Raw genomic sequence first — 22,176 nt, 5'->3', positions numbered from 1 at the left:
TCCGCGAGGAGGCCGCGGGTCCCCTGGACGCTTTCGACGCCTCCGTCTTATCCGGGCCTGGCGGATGCATAAAAGGCGGAAGTGGCGAGTGGTCTGGGGCCCTCGACTACCCGGCTCCCCCAGTCCCGAGGCCCCCACTGCCGGCCCCCCGACTCCCGAGGCCCCCCACTGCCGACCCCCCGACTCCCGAGGCCCCCCGAATCCCGGGGCCCCCCACTGCCAGGCCTTCTCTCTCTCCCGGGGCTTTCCACTCCCGGGCCCTCCCCCTGCCCGGGGCCCCCCACTGCCGACCCCCCGACTCCCGAGGCCCCCCATTGCCGGCCCCCCGACTCCCGAGGCCCCCCGAATCCCCCCACTGCCAGGCCTTCTCTCTCTCCCGGGGCCTTCCACTCCCGGGCCCTCCCACTGCCCGGGGCCCCACTCTCCTGGCCGGGGTCTCCCCGCCCCCAGACGCAGGGTTCTGCCTGGAAGGAGAGGCCTAGTGACTTAGGCGGGGAGGGGACAGGTGCTTTCCTTCATGTGGATGGACCCAAGAACAAAAAAAATGTTCCAACCACAACAGTAAGGGCAGATTAGGAAGGCCTTTTTGAAACGGAGGTGACTAAACACTTCATGGCTCAGGCGGGAGTCTGTAATATTCTTCTTCAGGTCTTTAATTTCCTATAGATGGATGTCCCCTCAGACTTGTTCAGCTCATTTTCTCATGCGGGTGAGCTTACTCATTTCTGGAAGTTGCTCTCAGCCGGGTGCTGAAGCATGGGTCCTGCGGCATGGGCACCCGGGGGTGCAAGTCTGGGCACTGCCCACGGCAACAGAGCCCCGAGGAGGGATGTCCCGTTCCCGCTGCTCTCACGGCCCGGGCAGGGTCACTCTCAGTGTTTTCTGCAAGGCCAGTCCTCCCAGTGCCAGAGCTGGGTGGGGCTGGGGGGCCTCCTCTGTGCCCTTCTCTGTCCTAACCTTTCCCACCTTCTCTGTCTGCCTGGCGGTTGTTTGCTTGGCTTTGTGACAGCCTGGAGTTGAAAAGTTTGTTGAACAGAAAAAGCAAAGACTAGCCAGATATATTTCAGAGGTAGGGTTAGGGTGATGTGTTTCTTGGTGGCTCCGGCTTGTAATCCCAGCACTTTGGGAGGCTGAGGCCAGGAGTTCGAGATCAGCCTGAGCAACATAGTGAGCCCTCATCTCTATAAAAAGTATATAAAATAAAATAATGCTTATAACAATAAGAAGGTTACCAAGTGCTAACCAGTGCCTGGCTCCATATCAAAGACTTATTTAATACTTACAGCTCTGTGAAGTAGATACTTGTAATATCTCTGTTTTACAGATAAGGAAACATTCAGAAAAATTAAAATAACCTGCCCAAGATCAAGCTAAGAAGGGATGTTTCAGAGCTGGTCTGACTGGTTTGTGGGCCTGCACCCTCCACCATCACGCCATGGGGACCGGGCTGCAAAAGTCATGTGTTGCCTGGTGTACCCTCCCTCTCCCTCAGCCATAAAGGCTTGGGGAAGGGTTTTGTGAGCATTCCTGACCATTGGCCCTCAGCTCTCCGTGGCCTGTGCTTTCGTAGAGGTGTTTATTTGTGGTTGAGGAGCCTGTTCTGTTGGTTTGTGGAAGGAGCAGCCGAGTCCAGGGCTGTCACTGTCACAGCTGAACTGCTTTTCCTCCTGTTTGTCCTGTTGTCTGCCTTCACAATGAATCTGTCCTTCCTGTCTCCTCTGCCACTGTTCCTCCTTTCCCTCCCTAAAGGACACCAGGACTGGTCAGACGGTCCCACCCACTTCTGCCTCCCAGCTCCCTGTGTGCAGCCCACACCCCAGCTGTGTCCCGTGACTGTAACCCAACTTCTGGGAAGGTTTCTTGTGCCCTAGGACACAGACAAGCCCCCACCTTCGTGCCTGTGCCTTCAGAGGATTTGTGACTCAAAGCCTCTAACAGGTTTCAGTTTGTGTAGGAAGAGTATAAGCTGTTATCCTATTAATATTGTCTGCAGTAAAACTGATGTTGCAGTCTGGCCTCTTTTCCCGGTGATTCAGTCAGAAGCAGTTCAGGGTGTTGGCAAGAGGGCAGCCTCTGGGCAAAGAACACTGTGTTCTGTGCTCCTCAGCCCGTGACCTTAAGCAAGTTAGTACCTTCTCAAAACCCCAATTTTCTCGTCAGTAAAGTTGGGGATAATAATTATCTGCAAGGCGAGGCTAATGTAAACCTTGGGTTTCCCACGGGGTTGTTATGAAGATAAACTGCAATAAACACATGTGAAAGCAACTTAGGACCCAGGAAGCCCTTCACATCCAACAGGAACTAGTCATTACTAGGATGTCGTGAGACGTGAGGGTGTGGGAAAACCCCGTTATTTAACAACTGTGCTTTGAAGGCTGGCTGTGTCCCAAGCCCTGCAGATGACAGGCGAACCGTGGGCTTCAGTCCTGAGGTAGTGACGGGGCAGAGGCTCGAGCAGCCTTGGGCAACAGGGATCTGCTGTTGCAGATCTCCTCCGGGATTCAGGGGTTCCGTGTTCTGGACCCGAGAAGGGAAGGGGCGGTAGGAGAGTGGGCTCCCCTGGACCTGCCTTTGCCGCAGACGCCACTTCAGAGCAGCCCGTCAGCTGCCAGACCTCAGCTTCACTTTCCTCTGGGGTGTTTCCTTCACTCTCTCTGTGCTTCTGTTTACTGGTTACACTTCCTCATTAGCCTTCCCCAGCCCTCTGCCGTCTGCGCACACCAGGACGTTTGGACAGTTTGACACGACTTCCCTTACCCGCCTTGTTCTTCAGTGTGTCAGAGAGGCAATCGTGTGGGCAGGGCACGCCTAGGTCTCGGGGGGGGGGGGGGGGCGGGTTCCCTCAGCACGGGGGCCTCTGGGTGTCCGGGGCAGCCCTTCAGCCTGGGCTGTGGGGAGCAGAGAGGAGCAGAGCACGTGGGTCCGTCCTCCTGTCTCCCTTCCCTGAGCTCAGGTGGAAGAGCTCCCCACCCCCCTCGCCCTGTGCCTTCCTCCTCCCTGTGTCCGCCCAGGGGCTTCAGGCAGCTGCTTTGGGAACCCCAGTTGCCTTGTCTATAATGTAGTTATAATACTTTAGCATTCCGGAGACAGAAGTTGATCTTTTGGGTCCTTTTTGGTTTTACGATCTAGGCTTCTTCATTAATATCTGAGTGAATAATTATGCATTTACTTTTTCCCAAACTTGGCAGCAACTAAACTTCTGAACTCTTTTTGTTAGAGCACAGTTGCTCTCACGGCTGCCCTGGTCTTTGAAGCTCTACGACTGCGGCAGGACTGACTACTGCACCCGTGATCGTCCTGCTGGGGCTCCGTCACACGGGCTGACAGCCAGACACTTGTCCAATAGTAGGTAGGATGTCTTCTGTAAAATGTGCTGCCTTGTGCAATGTTTGGATAAACACGTTTGTCTCTGTGAATTTTTGCAAATTTTGTTTCTGAACTAAAGATCTTCCTTAGGAAACAGTTTCTTCTCAAATCACTTGTTAATTGGTTTTTTTTCCATCACATGTAGAAGATTTCGTAATCACAGATTTTTTTCTTGAGAAGAGAAATTCTTAATGCAATTACTGGGAATGAAAAAAAAGAGAAAAGAAGAGAAATTTCATTTCTACTAGCAAAAAACATGTATGGGAATTTAAGCATGATGAAATAACCATGCATTCCTCAATGTTTCTTTAGACTGCTGGGTGTGAGATTGGGGACAAATGTTTAAGAAGGACTCGAAGGAGCAAGTCTGTGTCCTCCCCATGCAATGTTAACTCCCATAGACAACTTGTACCAAATTCATCAATTTGGCAAGTTAAAGCAACAAATATTTGTTATCTCACACAGTTTCTGAGGGTCATGAATCTGGGAGTGGCTGGACTGGGTGGTTTGGTCTCTCATAAGGTTACAGTGGAGTTGATGCCCGGGGTGGGGTCATTTGAAGCTTGATCCTTGTGGGGGGCTCTGCTTCCAGGGTGGCGCACTCACACCACTGCCGCCAGGGGCCTGGGCTCCTCAACACGTGGCTCTCCTCAGGGCCTCACGTGACACAGCAGCTGGCTTGCCCAGAGCCGGTGACCCGAGAGAGGGAGTCTGAGCCTTGTCGCTGGCTGGCTTGTCCTGGGTCCTAGTGTTCTGTGGCCATGGTAGGTTTTCAGCAAATTGGTGGTGGACCTGGGGCTGACGGACTTCCCATGGACCACACTGGAATGGGGACAGCCACAGCTGACGGGTGACCAGTGAGTGTGCCCCACAGCCCAGCAGGCTGCCAGAGGTCCCCACCCCCGTCTCCCACTTGTGTGTGCAGAGCAAAAAGAGAACAGTTCAAAGGACAAAGGGGGAAGACAGCAAGGAAAAGACAAAGGAAGCGGAGTGGGGAGAGGGGAGCAAGGGGAGGCTCTGAGGAGAGTTTCGGGGGATCGGTGAGCAGCCAGGAGCACGGCTGCAGGCAGCGAGGGCTGTAGAGAAAAGGAGATTTTCTGTGGGGTAACGTGGAATTGCCTCCAACAGATACTGAGTGACCACGGTATATGCACAGTGTCCCAGGTGCTTGGGACACAGCAGCAGCAAAACCACAGCACTGTCCTGGCTGAACTCCCGTTCTCTTCATGGAGAGAAGCAAAGACCAAGGCAAGCACACGGCACACGAAGGTCTCCAGTGGGTGTGGAGACAATGCCTGAGGTTTGGGAGGTCAAGGCAGAATTCACGGAAAAGGGACTTTGTGGCCCAGGTGCAGTGGCTCACGTGGCCAGGTATGGTGGCTCACACCTGTAGTCCCAGCTACTCGAGAGGCTGATGTGGGAGGATGGCTTGAGCTCAGGAGTTTAAGACCAGCCTGAGCAAGAGCGAGATCCTGTCTCTGCTAAAAATAGAAGAATTTTCCAGGCATGGTGGCACACACCTGTAGTCCCAGCTACTCCGGAGGCTGAAGCTGGAGAATTGAGCCCAGGAGTTGGAGGTTGCAGTGAGCTGTGATGATGCCACTGCACTCTACCCAGGGCGACGGAGTGAGATCCTGTCTCAAAAAAGCAAACAAAAAAGGGACTTCTTAAAATTGTGGTAAAATACACATAAGGTGAAATTTACCATTGAGAGAGGGACGTTCGAGAGCCTTCATGCAAAGCAGGCCCGGGAGCCACGGGAAGAGCGTCGCTGTGGCTGGCTTGGACGGAGCAGGGTGCTGCAGGGCTGTGGCTGGCTTTGAGCCCAGGACTGAGGAGGTCTGTTTTATCATGAAAGCATCACTTCGGCTGCTTCGTGGAGAACAGACTCCAGAGAGGCCAGAGATGGGAAAGGGAGGCCAGGGACGCGGTGGCTGCAACAGTGCCAGAGGGAAAAGAGGTCCTGCACCTGGGGCAGCTGGTTCTGCAGGAGGCGTGGGGAAAGCCTGGGCTGCTTTTTATGAGCTGCAGCCGCAGGAGGAGGGAGGCAAGGCCTGCAGAGCACAGCGTCAACAGCGGCAGCAGCGGCAGGGCCAGGGGCTGTGTGCAGTGAGGGGCAGCACCCAGACCAGCCTGTGCAGTAGGACAGGGCGAGGGCGCCAGGCTCCGCGTGGACGGGGACGGGAACAAGGTGCAGTGGCCCCAGGCACAGCTTCCTTTTCACTGAAACCCGAAGGGCTGGTTTGACAGAGGAGTAGGTGGTCACTTGTACACAGAATGTGAACTGCGGCCCACTCGGGACCCCCTCGCCCCATGGACCGTGGGGAAGACAGATGCACAGGAGGGATGTGGGCTGGCGGCTGGGATCTTCCCAGGGGCGCCCAGCAGTCTCCCCCAGAGCAGCCTGTGCTCCCAGTTTCTGGAATGCATGGCCACGCCAGGGCGGGCGCGAGAGCTGACCTAGTCAAGTTTGAGATTATTTGCAGATGGAGGCGACTTGGGCTTTATCTATGCCTTGAACTAAAGCAGGCAATTTGGGTTTTACCATCCCTCTGTTTTACGTTTTATTTAGCTTGACAGTTTGGTACTTGGGCCCTAAGGCAATCCTAGATGAGGTTACAGTTTCGTAAACACAGCAGACAAAATATAACAAACCCTGTAGACCGTGCTTCCGGCCTGTCCCTGCTGGCAAAAGGGAAGAACTGAAGTGCTCGTCTGGGACAATCGAGGTGAAGACAACACAGTTGTTCCACTGGGGCCTGGTGGAGGCCCGCCTCACTGCAGGCTGCCCAGGGTTGTTGAGGGACAACGTGCGGTGATTTAAAACTAACACACAGGATCAGCCAGCAGCGTTTCTACATTTAACTCACATGAGATCTGCCCTTTTTTATTTTGAGACGGAGTCTTGCTCTGTCACCTGGGCTAGAGTGTGGTGGTGTCATCGCAGCTCACTGCAATCTCCAATTCCTAGGCTCAAGCCATCCTCCTGCCTCAGCCTCCTGAGTAGCTGGGACTACAGGTACACCCCATCACGCCTGGCTGATTTTTCTATTTTTAGTTGCCCAGCTAATTTCTTTCTATTTTTAGTAGAGACACAGTCTTACTCTTGCTGAGGCTGGTCTCAAACATCTGAGCTCAAGCCGTCCTCCCGCTTCGGCTTCCTAGAGCGCTAGGATTACAGGCATGAGCCCAGCCTACCCTTTTATTTTATGAATTACTTTTTTTTTTTTTCTTGAGACAGAGTCTCGCTCTGTTGCCCGGGCTAGAGTGCAGTGGTGTCATCATAGCTCACTGCAACCTCCACCTCCTGGCCTCAAGCGATCCTCCCACCTCAGCTTCCCAAGTAGCTGGGACTCCAGGTTCATGCCATCACACCTGGTTAATTTTTTGTTTTATTTTTTTTGTAGAGACAGGGTCTCACTGTTTTGCCCAGGCTGGTCTCAAACTCCTGGTTTCAAGTGATCCTCTCACCTCTGCCTCCCAAAGTGCTGGGATTACAAGTGCATGCCACTGCACCCAGTCTTTCTGAACAATTTTTAAAGTTGCAAAGTAAAACTGGGTTTCAGTGGCAAAATGTATTAATTCATATAATACTGAGCGGCTCTGCAGCCTCCTGTATTATATTAACATGTTATGAAAGGCATTTGCATATACGAGGCAGGGACCGCCCGAAGCAGGAAGCCATTGAGCAGTTCTCAGGCTGGAGTGTGACGCCCAGGCCTCAGTGACATTCCAGGTCCCACAGCCTGGCCCTGCATTTCCTCACTCTCCAAAACACCATCAACAAAGGTCTCTACTTCTTACTGCCCCTCGGGTACGTAGGTGACACCCAGGGAGCTCACAGATTAGCCAGGGCCTGGCTGTGGGCTGTCTTTGCACACTGCCTTTTGCAACGTCCCCACAAACTCCCTGTGCTTCTACTAAGTACACCCACTTATCTCCCCCACATTGAGGTGCTCACCTCTGTCTAGTAATACCCAACTCAATCTTCCAGACCTAAGAGCTCTGTAAGCCCCCCCCCTCCCCAGCACCCACCCGGCAGCTGACAGCCAGTGCTGCGTTTGCCCCTCAGACGCCCAGGCTGTCCTGTGCCAGTCCACAGCACAATGCTTCCATCACAAGGGGCTCCCAGTGGGTATTCAGTAATCGACATACTGCAGGATAACTACGGAAAGAGAACATGAAATGACATTCACAGCCTTAAGTATTTTCTTAGCTTTACAATAACAGTTACCACTTGCATGTGCTGCACGGCGTTCTAACCACGTTGGACGTGTTTATATTTGTAAGGGTTCTACCTGGTAGGTGCTGTCATGAGCCTGTGTTGATGGGGACACTGACGCCCTAAGAGGCAAACACCTTGTTAAAGTCACGCGGTTCGTGTGGGGCAGAGGTGGGGTTGGACCCGGCCGTCTGCTCCCGAGGGTGAGTTCCTGACCCCTGCACTCCTTACTCTAGAAGGGAGGAGTCCATGGGGCTTTGTCTGCAGAAGACTGAGTACCAGCCCCATTCACTTCTACACTCACGATCCAATGATTTCAGTATGAAAAGCAGATAATGTATACTTCAAAGGCCGTATTTATATTTGTTGGGGCTCGTCCCCAGCATAACTGGTACTTATTTCCTCAGTTGAGTCTGTGCTGTGGCACGAACGGTGGCACGTGTCCAAGTGTAATGCCGCCTCTCCGAGGGCCACTCCACACCGGAGTGTGAGTCTAATCCAGCAGCTCACAAGCCCTGTGGCCTCAGCACCTCTGTAGGTTCTTAGATATTACTGAGGAGCCCGAAGAACTTTTGCTTATGTGGGTTATATCTATAGATATTGACCATGTAAATATTGAAACTGAGAAATGTTTAAAACACAACAACACCTACCCCTCAGCTGTCAGAGCAATGGCATTGTCATAGGTCATGTGGCCCCTGGAAAACATGGAAAACACTCACAGGAAGAGTGAAAAAGATAATCTCTTAGTGTCATCATGAAGATACTTTGACCTTGACCCTCACAAAGGGTCTTGAGGACCCCCAGGGGTGCCTGGAGCATACTTTGAAAACAGGTGGTCTCCATCAGTCGTGGCGATTCTGATGCAATTCCTTCCCTCTTGCAGTCGTATCTCTCCTTACAGACCCTGGATTCTGCAGTTGCCGGGGGCAGCAGGCTTGGGTGAAGAACCCAGCTCCTCAGGGACGCTGCTGAGCTGCCCACTGAACCAGCCCTGAAGCCCCACCTGGACCTTGTTTCCTAGGTAACAGACACCTTCCCCTGAGCAAGTCTGGGCGGAGATAAGTCTTACGCAGCACCAACATCCTGACGCTGTCACCGATGCTCTAAGTATTTACTCAACTCCTGTTTCTTCATATAAGACATGTCACATTTGAAACATTACTTGTTAAATTTCCTGGAAATGTTATTAAGAGCATCTTTTTTTTCCCCCCAGACAAAGGTGTCTGTGAGTTTTACACATTTAAAAAGGGAGCTTGTCATACTACACTCAGGATTACCCCTGGGAGCCCCTGTCCGGCTGCGACATCCTGACCTACCCAGGGAGGATTTGAGGAATTTGAAATCTTTACTAAATTCAGCATTATTGAGAAGTTCTGCACGGAACATCCTGTAAGGGACGCATTGTCGCTATTCCCAGAACGGCGCCAGCCAGAGAATGGCTGTCCCGGCAACTGTTCAAGGCCTAACTCAACCGTCCTCCCAAGGGGTAACTTGCAGGGGCTGGGGAAGGCAGAGCCTCTGAGGCCACTAAACCTCTGGCTGCTTCACAAAGCCAAGGAGAGGCTGGAGCAGGCACTGTGCCCCGTACTGGACAGGGCCGCCCATGGGGGTGTCTGGCACGTCACACGTCACAGACCAGCTGCGAACTCTCAAGACAGCCCTTCGAGCCCGCACTGTCTGGTCTGTGAAGGCGTTCAAGGTATTCTTGTCTGTTTTGTCACTGCTGTTGCCACAGCACACAGAACACTGTCTAGCACACAGTAGGCACTCAGACGTTTGCTGAATGAATACACAATTCATCTTCCCTCCTGAGTAACACCCTGCTTCCTGCAGGCTGAGTGTCCTCACGTGCAACCCATTAGGCCATACTGTGACAGCCTTACCAGGAAGAGTCTGGGGAAGACTTAGGAAGACTCTGCAGTTGGATTACAGGCATGCACTTTGTGATGTGTTGATTAAAGAAAAGAACACATCATATTTTTAGACTTTAAAATGATACTAAAACTGATAGGGATACAGTTTTGCCTAATTAGGCAAGAGAAGAAATAAACAAATAAATAAATAAAATTTTATTGTGTATATTTGATGTTTATAACATGTTATGGGATACACGGAGATAGTAAATGGTTACTATAGGGCAGCAGATTAATGTATCATCTCACATAAATATGAGACGATACGATCTTATATGTAGAAAGCAGACGATATAAACTTGTACGTACAAAACCCTAAAGATACCACAAAGATACTGTCAGAACTAATAAGTGAATTCAGCAAAGTAGCAGGGTACAAAGTGAACTCATAAAAATGAGCTGCATACCACACACTAGCACGGAAAGGAACCACAAACACAATTCCATTCGGTAAGCTGACATTTATTAAGACATCAATACTACCCAAAGTGATCTACAGATTCGATGCAATCTTTATCAAAATCCCAGTGATGTTTTTTGCAGAAATAGAAAAACCCATCCTAAAATTCATATGGAGTATCAAGGGACCCCAAACAGCCAAAACATTCTTGAAAAGGAAGAATGAAGCTGGAGGGCTCACATTTCCTCATTTCAGAACTTACTACAAAGCGACAGTCACCATAACAGTGTGGCACTGGCACAAGGGCAGACATGTAGACCAACAGAACAGAAGTGAGAGCCCAGAAATAAGCCCTCACATAAATGGTCCAATGACCTCCGACGAGGATGCCAACCCTATTGACCAGGCAAAGGACAGTCTCTTCAGCAAAGGGTGCTGGGAAAACTGGATGTCCACGTGCAAAAGAATGAAGTTAGATTCTTACCTAAAGCCATCGGCAAAAACTAACTCAAAATGAATGAAAGACCTAAATGTAAGACTTTGGCAGGCCTACCAAAAGGCTCCCCCGTCGATACCATCACGCTAGGGATTAAGCCTCAACATACGAATGTTGAGGGAACACATTCAGACCACGGCAGGTGCTTACCCAGTTATTGGATGAGCATGGGTTTCCCCGTCTGATGACAAATCACATGGTGGTAGAGACGAGACTTGCTCCGTTCCTTAGTGAATTTCTAGTCTTTGATATAGTGCCTGGCCCATAACAAACACTCAAACGGTTTTGAATTAATGCATTAAATGGCTTTCTTTATATTACTCCAAATTTCTTTCCTTTACCATAGCATTTTTACTTATAGGTTCTGCTTCTGTGGACATTCAGCTTGTTTTTACCTTAGTATATTTTCAGGTAGTTTCCAAGGCAAACTATCTGTTTATTCATATCTCCCTACATAGGGCTGGGCTTGGTCAGTGGCTCATGCCTGTAAATTTAGTACTTTGGGAGGCCAAGGCAGGAAGATTACTTGAAGCCAGGAGTTCCGGGCTGTAGTGTGGGAAGATCACACTTGTGAATACCACTATGCTCCAGCCTGGGCAACAAAGTGATACCTGTCTCTTACAAAACAAGACAAGAAAAGAAAAAATTTCCTAGAGAGAGTACTTGATTGGTGTAGGTCAATGTTTTTTGAATTTTCCCTAATATAAGTACTGTAAGGTTGCGGTCCCCAACTGCTGGGCCGAGGATCGGAACCAGGCCACACAGCAAGAGGTAGTGGAAAAATTGTCTTCCATGAAACCGGTTCCTGGTGCCAAAAAGGTTGGGCACCGCTGTTGTAACAGACCAAAACAAAAAATACCAATTCCTAGTTCCCTCCCATTTGGACTTATTCAACAGATAAGGATGGGGTGCAGGATTCTGAGTTCTATCAATTTTACCAGATAATTGTTACAGGGAGGCAAATACGGGAGCCCTTGGATTATCTTTTCATGAATGCTTCTTGGCCCACGGGTTGGCTGTTTTTATCAGGTGTTCAACCCTCATCCAATGAAGTTACTGGTCGTGTGTAGGAAGAACGAAATCTGGTGCCTGGAGGAGTCTCAAACTCTAGTTACAGCATAACTAATATTTCCACAAAGCTACCCACACATGCCAAGCACTGTTCTACAGGTTCATACCCTCTTTATTCAATCTTCCTGACGAGCCTACGAAATAGGTGCGACTTCTTGTTCCCATTTTACCCATAAGAAACAGGGTTTGAGAGAGAAAGCGTCCAGGGTGACAGTCATTGGCAAGGCTGGGATTTCAACAGAGCCAGTTTGACAAGACAATGTTCTCCCAACTGGACCGCATGCTGCCTAAAAAGGCCATCGTCCTGACCCGGTCCTCTCTGGAATTTGGAATTCCATGATTTCATAATTTGAGCCCTGTAAGTATTTTGCTTACCAGTTGTCTTACGGCCTAGTAAAATAAAGAACTGAAAACAAAACAAAACAAAACATCAAAGGAGCATCAAGTTTGTTCATTTAGCCTTTTTGGTTTAGTTCTCCCGGACGAGTCCACTGAGGCATTTGAAATAGGACCCAGACTTACTCGGGGCTTGATTACTTTAATTTTAGCTTGAGTTTGTCAACAAAATAATGACTCCACGTATTCTCATCTTACTTTTTCGCGTTTCCTAGAACCAAATGATAAAGTGCAAGACTGCTGTTCCTGCAGCATCAACTACAGCTGTGAGTGGCCGAGGTGCTTTACCTTTGCTCTGTTACCTAAGCTGCAAGATTCCCTCATGGTTCAGCTTTCCAGACTCAAGGGGAGCTTCTGAAGGCCGAGAGGGTCCCAGGACGTGACCAGAGGCGACCTGTCCCGATGGCCGTCACTGCCCACAGCGAGGGAAGGTTCACGCGCCCCGCTTCACCGACGCGGGGAGCGGGCAGCCGCGCGGGCCGAGGTGAGCCGCCCGCCCCTCGAAAGCTGCGGCAGCTGCGGCCCGCGTTCCGAGTCGGAGCGGCCCGAGGCCTGCGGGCGACCCCCCGGGCCCGAGGTCCACCGCGCCTCTCGCTCCCCGCCTCGCCCGCCCTCCGAGCCCGCGGGGCCGCCTCCCCGCTGCCCAGGCGCGCAGGAGGACCGTGGCCGGCCGCGAGGACGATGCCGCCGCCCGGGACGACCGGCGCGGCCCGGAGCTGCGTCTCCCGGAGGCCCCGGCGGACGTGGTTCGAGCAGCCCGGGAACAGGCGAGAGATGACGGGTCCCCCCGGGGCAGGAGCTCGGCCGGCGTAGCTGACAACTTGCCTTCCTGATCCCGCAGTACCCAAGCTGGTTTTTGGAGCACGTTCCTGTTGATTCCGGCACTTGGGAACACCAATCCTTACCTCCAAACGCGAAAATCCCACCCGCTTTGCGATACAGGCAGCCAATCCGGTTGCTCGCTACCCCTCGCATTCCGTCTCCCGTACGCACGACCTTGACCAATCGTTGCCCGGACGTCCTTCTGGTCCCGCCTCAGGTCTGTCACAGAAACCGTCAATCCTCCTCCCGCCCCTTCACCCGCTTAGCGCACTTCCTCCCGACGCCGTGACGTGCGCAGCCCCTGCTGCCCGGCCGGGGCGGGCCAATGGCGGTGGCGGATACGGCGGGCCAATGGGCGGGAGTGTCTCATGCGGCCGGCGCCCGCCGCAGCCGCCGCTGGGTCCTGGAGCCAGAGGCCGCCCCGAGACGGCGCGCGATGGAGCGAGGGCCCCAGCCGGGGAGGCGCCGCCGCCGAGCCCGCGGCCAGACGCCCCCGCAGTAGCGCCCGCACCGGGAGCCGCGTCGCCCGCCGAGCACTGGGCGCGCCCGAGGGGCGGGCTCGCCTCCCGCCCGGCCCCCGCAACTCGGCCGGCCGGAGCCCGCGCCGCCGCCTTCCCGCTCGGGCCGCGCGGCCCGGGAGACGCAGCCCCGGGCTGCATGGGCAGCGCCTGCGCCCCGCCGCCGAGCCGCCTGCCCTCGGAGCCGGGTGAGAGGCGCCGCCGGCCGGGGCGGGGGCGGGCGCGGGCGTTTGCGCGGCCTTGCGGCCTGCAGGCCTCCCCCGCCGGCGGAGTAGCGCCGCGGGCCTCGGGGCGGGCCTGGGGGGGCCGGGGGCCGTGAGGGGCCGACCGTGGGCTCCGGGGCGGGCCGGGGGCCGTGAGGGGCCGGCCGTGGGCTCCGGGGCGGGCCGGGGGCCGTGAGGGGCCGGTCGTGGGCTCCGGGGCGGGCCGGGGGCCGTGAGGGGCCGACCGTGGGCTCCGGGGCGGGCCGGGGGCCGTGAGGGGCCGGTCGTGGGCTCCGGGGCGGGCCGGGGGCCGTGAGGGGCCGACCGTGGGCTCCGGGGCGGGCCGGGGGCCGTGAGGGGCCGGCCGCGCGCGCGGGGGTGCTGGGGAGTGGGGGCGCCGACCTCTGACCCACAGGAGGGGCGCCTTCGCCGTCGTCTTCTTGTCGTTATTCTCAGCGTCACTATTATTATCGCTGTTTTGAAACGGGAGCCGGCGGCTCTCGGGCTCCGAGCCGGAGGGGGCGGGCGAACGGGGACCGGGGGCGTCGGGGCTGCAGGCGGCGCGCGTGGGCTCGAGGAGGGGCGGGAATGCGGGGCAGCGGCGTGGGGGGTGTTTCGGGGGAGGGAGGGTGGGAGGGTGGCGGTGGCGGTGGCGGCTGCAACAGCAGCCCTTGGCCTCAAGGAACAATGTGAGACGTTGCCTGAAATGTTAATTTCCGTTCCTCATTTCATCATCCCCTGGCAGGGCGGTAGCTGTGTGTGTGTGTGTGTGTGTGTGTGTGTGTGAGAGTGTGTGAGTGAGTGTGTGTGTGCGTCTGTGGAGGGTTGGCCCTGCCACATGTATTCAGTCCCCTCTGAAAGAGGGATTGTACTGTTAAATCTTGTATCTGTGTTGTTTTTTAGGGAGAAGTCTTGATTTTTCTCGAGGCCTGCACGCTTCCTGGTATCCCATTAAGATTTTCTGCTTCTGCTGTGTTTTTGGAAAGCTAGTCTTGTATACCAGCTTCCAGGGAGTTTTGGAAGAGGCTTTGGAAGATTAAGCTGGTCTAAGAGGGGGCCTATGCTTTGAAAATTATTTTCCTTCTAACAGTTAAGATGTAGCATGCTTGGTTTCATGGTTTCTGCAGGGTATGAGAAGTTTTATATTCATTTGCAAGAACAGGGTTGTTTTGCACTTTTTTGGGTAGAGAAATCAGATTTCAGGCTTTGTTATGTGGTGAGTTTTTCTGCAGTGATTTGAGCAATGTCCTTAACAGTCCTTTTCAAGTAAGGAGTGGAAGTGTGCACAGTTGTTGAACTGCAAAACTTAGAATCTTTTGGTCCTTTTTGGGGGAAGATGAGACTTATTCAGCAAAACATGTAAGATGATATTGCTTGCGAAAAAAGTGCCATTGAAACAGTTACTATTTTTGGTTTGTGCAAACCCAGTCAATGGCATAACTTGGAGAGTTCAAAATCAGAGACCCTGAGACTTTATTTGGTGCCTCTGGGACCTTGATTTGTCTTACTAAATGTTGGCTGTGCTGGAAGACCTAGAGTTCTGTTTGTGTCTTTTGAGAATGATTGCACAAGTATTTTGCTATTACTTTGGAACTGTAGTTAAACAAACAAAAAAAGGAATATCTTCGACTTTGATGGTGACCCTTGTGTTGGATTTCCATATAGTTGGTGTTTCCTCCCCCACTCTGCATTCAGCTGTTGTTCTCTTTCTGTAGTTTTCACGCCTAAGAGCAGGATCTCCTCTGATAGGCTGGCCCACAGGAATGGAATGGGATGGGAGTGAACAAAGACCAAGTTGCTATGACATTTTCTCCGTTCTGTGTGCGTGCCTCTTGAGTCCCTTGAAAAGCTGTGCAAAAGATACTGCTAAATTTGACCCAAACTTGAAACTTTAAGCTTTTTTTCCCTTCTGTGTTATTTTTTGCCGTGGTAAAATATACATAACACAATTTAGAAGTTAGTTTTTAAAGGTGTCACCTAGTCTTGAATTCCTCATTTGCAGTTCTGACTTGCGTAGCCCTGTAACTGGCATCGCCACTATCGGATGCTTTTCTCTGGACCAGCCGTGTTAATCACACAGCACCAGCAGGGCCTTTGATCTCCCTCAGCCAGATGGGCTGCCGATGGCTAGTGGCTGTCATGTTAGCTGTAATCACAATGTTGATACAGTGACAAGTAGACCTTTCTACAAATAGAGTTAAGGAAACTATGCCGTTTGCATTTAAGAATATTTTTCAAGAAGCTTTGTGTGCCTTGGGTTTTTAAGTAGGTTTGACATAGTAAGGTTATGTTTCATCACATATAAGAGGGGAGTTATTTTGCATATGGGCAGTGAGCCCATCATCAATTAAATAACATAATTAGAGAGTATCAATAAATGCTGGTTCAGAGAATTATCTGCATTTGTTGCCAAAATAAGTGTTTTGATCTGTCCATTACCATGTGTAAGTCCCTTCATCCCTCAAACAGTGAGTGTGGGGGACAAGCTGCTCTTAATAGCGAGATACTTACTAGTTAATAGGTGAAAACGATGCCGCCTGTGCGGTCAGCGTACCACTGCTGGTAGTCAGTGCTCTGTGGGGATTGAGTGTGGCCTGTTTGATAAACTTTTCACAAAAATGGAATGAATTCAAGTAACTAGAAGTTATTGTCTTGAAATGTTTTCAGTATGTGTTCTCTTAATTTGAATTTCAAATGGAATGTCTGTGCAATTCAACTTTTTCAGAGTTTGTCTTAAAGCTGTGGGAAAGAGGGTGTCAATCCTCAGCTCCTGGAACTCAGGCAGGAAGAAAATTGGTATAGAAAGCCTTTTTTGGCTTAGGAAATGATCTACTTTCATGACTACTTCATTAATTCTGGTAGATGTTTCTGTTATTAAGTGGTTTTTGTTTGTTTGATGGACCTGATTCATGGTATGTCTTAAGCTAGAGTCCCACTCAGCTGTGTACTTAACAGTGTTTTATATACTTACGTGGTAGACTACAAATGTTATTTTCGTAACAGCATCCCAAATGATCGTCGTGGCCTAACTCTGATTACTTGACCCCCACCTCCAGTCAGACCCTTGCTCACTCTGGCCACATTGGCCTTTCCTTTCCTAGATTGCGTGTGGCCTTGACATACACTGATCCCTCTCTGCATCCATCCCTGCAAATCCCTCCACCCCAGCTCCCGTGTAACTCCTGCTCAGCCTTTGGATCTTAGTTAAGTATCGCTTGCTTTTTAAAATTACTATTATTTTATTATTTTTATTTTTTTACTATTATTATGGATATATAATAGTTATATATTAGCAAGTCTTAATCATTACTCCCAAGGAAAATGTCCTGCCCTCCCCTCACCTTGTTATGGCCACATAGGACTTAACACAAAGTTTGTCAAATATGTAATGATTGGTTCAATGTCTCCCCTCCCCCAAGGACTGTAATAAAGATAGGGATGGTCGTCTTGGTCACTCTGTGCTCAGCCTAGTAGAGTGTCACACTATAGTCATAGAAGTAGCTCGAGAGTTATTTTTTGAGTTCTTTACAGCCTGTATGTGGAAGTGTTTGAGTAATTTTGAAAGGAGAAACTCAGGATCACGAACTTAAATTTATTTGATAAGGAATTCTGCTTTGTGCATTTCAGTTATTTTCGCATTTGTTTGCTTTCATTACAAGTTTGCTTTTGCAGTTTAGACAAAGGTGTGGGACAGGGCTTTCAGAATTGGGTGGGAACAAGAGATAAAATAATTAAAGGGAAGGTTGTCTTTGTAGGAAGAAAATGCTTCCTGTGAAAGCAGTTTTAGTAGTCTGCCGCTTTTAGGCCAAAGTAGAAGGCTGGGAGCAGTTTTTTCTCTGATTTCCGCATCCTTTCCATAAAGGTTTGAGTTGTAAAGGCTTGTTTGGAATCCAAGTCTATGCTGAGTGTAGTTTGCTGCTGCTGCTTATGGTAATTATGTTCATCTGTAACTTTGAGCACCTCTGGCCGAACGTAACATGAACAAGTGGTTTAGTATCATAGTGGAGTCCCTTAAAGTTTTAGCAGTTCAATGAAAAAATAATCTCTTTGGAGGGAAATACATCAAAATGAAATTGTTTTCCCACTTAGGTTTGTGTTTTCCAAATTTTTTAAAAACTTAAACTATTATGTAATTGGTAAAAGGTTGCTTGTGAAAGACTGATTTTCGGTATATTTGGGAGATCAAGACTTGTTTTATCTTTTTGGGTGGCAGTAAGAGGCAAGGGAATTTGGCGGAGGGGAATTGATTGGTGTGGTTGGAAGCACTGTCTAAAGACAGTGTCCTCCATCTAAGAAATCCCACAGTTGTAAAGCTGGTTCTGTGAGTAAAGAGTTAAGCGGGTTTTCAGTGTGAAAATAAAAGAAATATATCTTCTCAATATGGCTGTGGTTTTTCAAGGGCTGGGAAGAACTGAAAATCCTGTTGCCTGGAAGTCCAGGCTTCTGGGATGCCCACCCCTTTCCTCCTTTCCTCTGGGAGGCCAAGGCTGCAGCGGCTGTGGCTGTCTGCGCTGCTGTCTCAGCCCTTAGCATCGGTGCCGTGAATTATTTATTATCCTGAAAATCTGTAGACACTCCTTTTTCCACTTGTAAAGCAACCACTGTGCACCTGTTCATTACTTGAAAATGTTGGCCTTTTCTCAGTACAGAACATTTTTGATCACTTAAATGAAGAATTTTTCTGTCCAGTTTAAAATTCACAAAACATTTTCTCCCTCCTTCACTCCAAAAAATGTAACGTTGAGGCTGTTACTTTTTAGCCATGGCTGACAGTCTGTCAATAACTAAAGCAGAAACACGTGCAAGCCACCAGGGAGGCTGAGGGCTTCACGCATTGGCAGAGCCCTTTCCTGCAGTGGAGCTCCATTACACAACAAAAGGGTGTGATCATTAATTGTAAAGCGCTTTGTAAAATTTACGTTTACAAAATAATAAAGTCAGTTCAAGCTTTAAAATAATGTGACTTTTAAGAATGGCTGGAATTGAAATTTAATTTGTAAATGCTTAGTAGCTTTGTGATACCAGAGGTTATTTTTCATCTAAAGGGTAGCAAATAGACCTCTTATCTTGGGGCATTAGTAGTACGTATCCCCTCCTCTCCCAGTGGCCGTTTTCAGACTAGAATGCTGATGTCCTGGAATGATGAATACAGTATTTCCAAGTGATGGGAAGGTTGCATGGAATGCTTGGTTCATAAGGTTTTGACCAAAGTTAGGGTTAGCTTGTATTTCCACTGCATTCATGTCCAGCAAAACAAACAAAAAAGACTTGAATTTAATTCTGGATGATAATGTAAACTTGAGATTATTACGGCTATACTGTTTAAATTCATCTAAAATTAAGAGGGTGAGAAGCAGTGAGGGACCTCGTTAGTCTTAAGAAATCAAGCCCTGTTAGTATTCACCATGTTGCTAAATGTGGTTTTACATCTTGCAAAACAGGAAATGAAAATAAAAAACCAAAAAAACCCCAAAGCAGCACTCTTGAAAAGATTAACTTTTTAAAAAGTATTATTGCTAAGATGTCTGGCTAATTAAAGGATGTGAAGAACACTAAAAAAAAACACTTGCCTTTTTAGATGATTATAAAGAAGAAAATCCAACTTTCAGGAGTTTGAAAAATGTGTTGAGAACTTGCACTGTTACGGTAGTATTCCACAACTCCATTATTGGTACTGATTTCAAGGAATTTTTAGACTTTATGAATTTTTTCTTCACTAGAATGGTGTGTTTTGCTCTGAATTTATTTAAATTGCCTACATAGATATTTTTATTACTTTGAGAATAGTCTACCTGAAATTTGAAGTTCTGCAGTTTTGCGATTAACATATTAAATATGCTAACACTCAAAACATTTTCTTATAGAAAATTTTTTCCGCAAAACATGAGAAGGGAATTTTTGAATCGTATCCTTTATCTTTTAGTATACAATTTAGAAAAGTGATGTGTGCTTTCACTTTTAGCTTAGGTAATTTTACGCAGCTGTAACTGTAAGGAGATTGACATGTGAACTTTGTTTTCTTTGACAAAGCGGTTAAATCTGATTCTGCTAAACTTGAGTTCTCATCAGATGACTGGCTTTTTAAAGAAGACTAAGAAACTCCAGTTAAACAAAGAACATGTCAGTAGGAGCTAGAGTGGCACAATGACGTCTTAGAAAGTTGAGTGGAAAGTCTGTTTTGTGACTGAACGTGTACCTTCCCTTTAACAGCGCTCTTGTCAGTCCCCAGGTGTGTTGGTTCAGGGGATGAGGAGTGGGGGGCAGGGGGTGTGTAGGGAGAGGTGGTGGGAGCTGTGAAAGGTGGAAGGAAAACCAGCACCCGGATTCCGGAGAAGCCCTGTGGCTTTTTGTATTTCGGTGCTGTTAGTTTGCTGTCGCTGCTGTAACAAATTGCCGCACATGTAGCTCCTTAACAGAACACAGATTTATGACTTTGCAGTTGTGTAGATTAGAGGCCTGACTCCTTGGGCTAAAATCTAGGTGTGGGCAGGGCTGGTTCCTTCTGGAGCCTCCAGGGTAGGATTTGTTTTCTTATCTTTTCCGTTTTCCTTCTCGAAGCTGCATTCCCGGCTGGCACTCTCTCTTCCATCTTCACAGCCAGCAAGGCCTCATCTCTCCGACTCTCATCTTCTCCCTGTCTGCTGATTAGTAACCTTAATTCCATTTTCCATGTAACCTAAAATAGTCACAGGTTCCAGGGATTAGGACTTGGGCCTAGGGGGACATTCTTGTGCATCCCACGCTGGGGTCCCACCAAAGTAGACAGGGCTGGAGCAGGTGGTTGTGCACCCGGCTCCAGCGCTTTGCGGTGTGCGGGTTCTCCAGGATCCGTGTGGCCAGTGTAGCGTGGCATTGTTGGGGCAATATTGAAGAAGTCAGAATGACGAGTCCCGGACAAGGTTTGGTTTTAAATAAACTTTTATTTTGGAATAATTTACAAAGTACAGAAAAGATGCAGAAGTAGCACAGTTCTACTGTATATCTTCATCCACGTTCTAGTTCTATGACACTGGTGAAGTTGCCAAAGCTGAGAAAGTAACATGGTGTATTACTGTTAACTAAATGCCAGGCTGCTTTTGAATTTCACCTGTCTATCCACTAATGTCCTCTTGCTGCTCCGGGATCCTGAGGGAGACCCTGTGTTGCATTTAGTCATCACGGCTCCTCTGCCTCCTCCTGTCGGTCAGCAGTGTTTTCGTCTTTCCATGTCTTTATGATCTTGACAGTTTGAAGAGCACACTCTTTACGTCTTTGTAACTGTTCACACATTTGGCACAGTTGTACAGCGCTGTACAGCTACTTTCTGGCTTCACCTGACTCCTTTTGCAAATGTGGCTTGCTGTGCGGTGGGAGGACTGCTTTGTGTCTTTTTTTAAAACTGGAGTTACATGTTTTATGGATGGGGCTTCTAAGACTAGACAAACTTGGCTTTCTCCCACGTTGCACTGATGTTGTCGACAGATGTTTATTGGTTGCTCGCTGTGTGCAAGGCTGTGCTGCAGGAAGTATTAATAGAAAGAGGGAGAGGCGGGCCCTGCTCTGTGACGGGGAGAAAGACGCTTTCAGTTGACTATGCTCGCATGAAGGGCGGGTCCCTATGACAAGAGGTGGGTTAGGGGAGAGAGAGAACTGGCTTGTGATCTGGGAGATTCAGTGGAGGAAGTGCTGTGGAACGAGTGGAATGTCACTGTGCACGAATCAGAGGAAGGCCATCTCAGACGGCGAGAAGGCTGTGGACAAAGGCTGGGGAGGTGGGATGTAACCTGAGAGTGTCAGCTGGGCCTGTTAGAACGTGAAAGCCTATTGAAAGGAGATGGTAGCAGATGACACTGGAAAAATGGACCACGGTTTTGGATTCTGTAGGGCTTGGAATCACAAAGTCCGGGTTTGATCTGCCAAGGAGGAGAAATGAACTTTTCTTGAGGCACGAGGTGATGTGTCAGAGGTTGAAGGTGCTGGGTAGGCCGGATGGAAGTCAGGCTAAGTAACAAGTAGACTGGCTTTGCAGTGTGCTCCGGTGCCTCAGCGGGGGACACCCTTGCCTACTGTGAGGGTGCAGAGAAAGGGTTGGCTTCCTCGAATTCAGGCCCTGGGCGTGAAAGGTCTGTGCAGTGTCACAGTTTGTCTTCTGGTTTGCACTGTCACCCCCACCATCCTCTGCTTCTAGTTGAACGTCAGGTTCAAGAAGTTATCTTGCTAGAAACACGATTAATGGGAAGTAGGAATGTCATTTTTAAAGGAAAAATGTAAGCCAGTTAAAGAAGATGAGGGGGTCCAGGCGTGGTGGTGCACACCTGTAGTCCCAGGTACTCAGGAGGCCGAGGGGGGAGGATCACTGGAGTCCAGGCCAGGAGTCTGAGGTTGCAGTGAGCCATGATGACACCACTGCACTGTACCCAGAAAAGTGACCCAAGTAGAGTGCGTATAGGAGAACCCAGATGAAGGCATGTCATTGAGGGGTCCCCATGGGCAAGAGGCCAGGGTGTTTCCCGCTGAGAGGAGCAATGTGGGCTGAGAGGATCCTCATAGGAGGGATTGAGGAGCTTGAAATGGCGAGGGGACTTTTGTCTGTCTGTATTATTTATTTATTTATTTTTGAGACAGGGTCTTGCTCTGTAGCTGGGGCTGGAATGCAGTAGCTTCATCATAGCTCATCAGCGCCTCAGCTCCACCGTGGATCATCGGGCCTCAGATTCTCATAAGGAGCCACAACCTAGATCCCTCCCGTGTGCAGCTTATAGTAGGGTTTCTGCTCCTGTGACAGTC

At 49.8% G+C, this 22,176-nt stretch overlaps 1 protein-coding gene and 1 long non-coding RNA gene across 4 annotated transcripts in view; both read left to right on the top strand.

The window, feature by feature from the left end:
• The first annotated feature begins 1,148 nt into the window (after window positions 1-1,148).
• LOC123625395 lies at window positions 1,149-10,561 on the top strand. 2 transcript variants are annotated; one of them, XR_006730489.1, is made up of 3 exons: window positions 1,149-3,349; window positions 8,493-8,698; window positions 8,805-10,561. It is a non-coding gene; the product is annotated as an uncharacterized LOC123625395 (long non-coding RNA). The 2 variants fall into 2 exon arrangements; XR_006730488.1 differs by having other exon boundaries at window positions 8,475-8,698.
• Window positions 10,562-13,297: 2,736 nt separating this feature from the next.
• The window catches only part of ANKRD11 (ankyrin repeat domain containing 11), a 160,468-nt gene continuing 151,589 nt past the window's right edge, over window positions 13,298-22,176 (top strand). For both annotated transcript variants that reach the window (XM_045533842.1, XM_045533841.1), the window contains exon 1: window positions 13,298-13,395. The gene's annotated coding sequence lies outside the window, so the exon portion shown is untranslated. The remainder of the gene's footprint in view (window positions 13,396-22,176) is intronic.

This window comes from Lemur catta, chromosome 20 (genome assembly GCF_020740605.2).
Source record: "Lemur catta isolate mLemCat1 chromosome 20, mLemCat1.pri, whole genome shotgun sequence".
Classification (NCBI taxonomy): Eukaryota; Metazoa; Chordata; class Mammalia; order Primates; family Lemuridae; genus Lemur; species Lemur catta.
This window is presented reverse-complemented; position numbering and strand designations above follow the sequence as displayed.